At 47.2% G+C, this 3,758-nt stretch overlaps 1 pseudogene; it reads left to right on the top strand.

The window, feature by feature from the left end:
• Positions 1-1,828: 1,828 nt before the first annotated feature.
• LOC112827210 (large ribosomal subunit protein uL1 pseudogene) lies at positions 1,829-2,516 on the top strand (annotated as a pseudogene).
• The last annotated feature ends 1,242 nt before the right edge of the window (positions 2,517-3,758 follow it).

Below are 3,758 nucleotides of genomic sequence, written 5' to 3'. Positions count from 1 at the left end.
GTAAGCGTCTGACTTCAACTCAGGTCACGATCTCCAGGTCCTGGGATCGAGCCGCACGTCATGCTCCCAGCTCAGCGGGGAGTCTGTTTCTCCCTCTCCCTCTGCCTCTCCCCCTGCTTGTGTGCTCTCTCTCTCTCTCTCTCTCTCTCTCTAATGAATAAATAAAATCTTAAAAAAAAAGACACAGACACACAAGGGGAGAAAGTCATGTGAAGGCAGAGGCAGAATGTAGCTGTAAGCCAAGAAATACCAAGGCTTGCCAGCCATCCCCAGAAGCATTACTAGGCTACCTTGACTATATTGTGAACTTTTTAACTTTCACTGGATCCTTTGCACAAGCTATCCCTCTCACTATGTGTCCTCTCCATCATCGTCCCCCTTTACCTGTGAATCCTTCAGTTTCCCCTGGGTGACCAACCATCTAGGTGTACCCAGGCACGGGGGGTTTCCTGAGACACAAAACTTTCAGCATTAAAACCAGGGAGATCCCAAGCAAACTGGGATCAGTTGGTCACCCCAGCTGAGACGCCCTTTTTTCCACAACAGCTGCTTAGAATCCAAGGACAACAGTCAAACATTTACAGTCAAACATTTACCCAAGGAAGGCTCTTGCCTGTTCCACTCTTACAGTATCTCCGTACTTTCTACCTCAATCAGCTTGTCACTGAGAGCTACTGTTAATTAACAATGTATTGTAGACCAGAACTAATTGCAATGAATATTTTATTAATTCTCAAACAAAAGGTTGCCTTCAATTAACCAAGTGTGAAAAAGTTAGTTGCAGTGGTTTGCACATATGCCCATAGTTACCATCACCAACTAGCAGGCTTGTGCCCCAAAAGCACTCATTAGTACATGCAGTGATGACACATCAACAGAAATAAACAGCTATGGTGCTGTGGCATGGTTTTTCTAAATTCCACCAAGGACAGGGAAAGAAACATAGTACTATTTATGCAGCATTGTAAAAGCAAGCTTTACACCTTATGACATGAAACACAAGCACATTGTCAAAGTGTTTGCCAACTCTGTGATCTCATATGGGAGAAGCACCTTACCTGGAGATGCCACCATGGCGATCTCCTATAGGAGACGTACCTTACCTGAGATGCTACCATGGTTTACATGCAGTTGGTACACCATAAATGCTTGTTAAATAAAGTTGTTGAACATCAGAGCTACAAAGGGTCTCGGAAGTAATTCCGTGTGATCACAAGGCTCAGAAAAATGAAGTGACTTTGCCAGGGTAGCAGAGCTGTGAAGTAGAAGTAGGACCAGGGTCTTATTCTAGAGCAGGGATTTTCAACCTCGGCACTGCTGACATTTGGGGTTGGATAGTTCTTTTTTTTTTTTAAGACTTATGTATGTATGTATGTATTTGAGAGACAGAGGAGGTACAGAGGGAGAGGGAAAGAATCTCAAGCAGATTCCGTGCTGAATGCAGAACCCAACGCAGAGCTCAATTCCAGGATCCTGTGATCATGACCTGAGCCAAAATTAAAAGTTAGGACACTTAACCGACTGAGCCACCCAGATGCCCTGGGCTGGATAATTCTTTGTTGTGGGGGAGCTGTCCTGTGCATTGTATCTACCCATGAGAGGTCAATAGCAGCCCCTCACCCAATCATGACAACCAAATTATCTCCAGATATTGCCAAATGTTCCCTGGTTGGGGTGAGGGTGGGAAGAGAAGGGGAACAGAATTGCCCTTAGTTGAGAACACTGTAAATGTAGACCTGTGGTTCTCAAAGCGTGATCCCCAATGAGCAGCATCAGCATCACTGGGAGCTTGTTAAAAATACAAATTTTGGGTACTGCGGCACGAAGAACCATGAGCAGCAAAGTCTCCCACGACACCCTGTACGAGGCGGTGCGGGAAGTCCTGCACAGGAACCAGCGCAAGCGCCGGAAGTTTTTGGAGACGGTGGAGCTGCAGATCAGTCTGAAGAACTATGACCCTCAGAAGGACAAACGCTTCTCGGGCACCGTCAGGCTTAAGTCCACTCCCCGCCCCAAGTTCTCTGTATGTGTTTTGGGGGATCAGCACCGTGATGAGGCCAAGGCAGTGGATATTCCCCACATGGATACTGAGGCGCTGAAGAAACTCAACAAGAGTGAGAAATTAGTCAAGAAGTTGGCCAAGAAGTATGATACCTTTTTGGCTTCAGAATCTCTGATCAAGCAGATCCCACGAATCCTGGGCCCAGGCCTGAATAAGGCTGGCAAGTTCCCTTCCTTGCTGACCCACAATGAAAACATGGTGGCCAAAGTGGATGAAGTGAAGTCCACCATCAAATTCCAGATGAAGAAGGTGCTGTGTCTGGCAGTGGCTGTTGGCCATGTGAAGATGACAGATGATGAGTTTGTGTACAACATCCACTTAGCGGTCAATTTCCTGGTGTCCTTGCTCAAGAAGAATTGGCAGAACGTCCGGGCTTTATACATCAAGAGCACCATGGGCAAGCCCCCGTGCCTGTACTAAGGCACAGTTCAATAAATCCTAGTGCTACCCTTAAAAAAAAAAAATACAAATTTTGGGAGGCCCCACTCTAGACCCATTGAGTCAGAAACTCTGGGGGCAGGTCCCAGTAATAAGGCTTGCAGGTGGCTCTGATACTCCCTCAAGTTTGAGACAGTGGTGTCAATTGTACCTTACCCTCATAAAGGGAAAATGTTGTCCCTATTTCATAGACAAGGAAACCGAGGCTGAAGAGCTCCCGTGCCTTGTCCAAGTTCTGATTTAGTCCTGACTTAGTAACACTAGAGAGAGATTTGAACCTCACTCAGTAATGACATCAGGAACTGCAGATTCTGCTCTACCGCGTCTCCTTAAAGACAGGCAGCAGGGGATGAGGAAGGCCTAGACTGGGACACAGTCTGTCTCTTTCAGACCATGAGCACCACAAACTCTAGGCCACCAGCCCTAGGCCCCTTTGTGGTCACTGTGGTCTTTGGGGTCTGAGGCAACGAAGACAAGTGTCAGAGCCTGGAGATGCGTATCAAACCCGACTCGATGTTCTCAGGTCAAACTGAGCACCTGGGGAGCACAGGCACTGACCAGTATCTCCAGACTCTCCCCCAAGTGAGCATTCTGAACAAATTGTTATTGGAAAAATATTTCACCAACCCAGCTCACCCACCGTCTTTGGTGGGAGCCTTCACCACCACTCCCCTGGCTACTACAGAAGCAAGCATTGCCTCTGTGACCTCACTCCCCTGGCCACAGCTGGGCCCTTAACCTAAGCGGAACCCTTCCCTGGGATTCTGGACTTGGCACTAACTGAGAATTGAACTTCTCTCTCCCTGGTGGTTGAAACAGTGATATTTCAAGTCCCAGAGCTATCGGACTCCCTGCGTTCTACTACTACTACTATTACCAGCACAGAAGTATCTTTCACTTACCATCAAAGAGACCTAACTCAAATAAGCAAGGCTTAAATACAAAAGAGAAAATCCCTTTTAGCACCAGGACTAACCCAGGGGAGGGTAACATGGTTCATAACATTCAGGAGACAAGGGGGAAACGTATTACTGTAACCCTCACCCGTAACTCAGGGAGGTTTGTTCTGGAAAGTTTCCTCCCATCTTCTCCATGGTCTGGCTTCTGAGGATGGTTCTGATCTTCCCTGAAAAACCACAGCCATGCCAGACCCCTTGGCCCCCAAATTTATCCTTGGATCTTGCCAACATGCCCAGCAAAGATAGCTCAGACAGAGAGCAAAATTTCACATAGGGAGGTGGAAGGGAAAATATGAGTC

This window comes from Callorhinus ursinus, unplaced genomic scaffold (genome assembly GCF_003265705.2).
Source record: "Callorhinus ursinus isolate GAN/ISIS: 27379988/994484 unplaced genomic scaffold, GSC_fseal_2.0 scaffold38, whole genome shotgun sequence".
NCBI classification, from domain to species: domain Eukaryota; kingdom Metazoa; phylum Chordata; class Mammalia; order Carnivora; family Otariidae; genus Callorhinus; species Callorhinus ursinus.
This window is presented reverse-complemented; position numbering and strand designations above follow the sequence as displayed.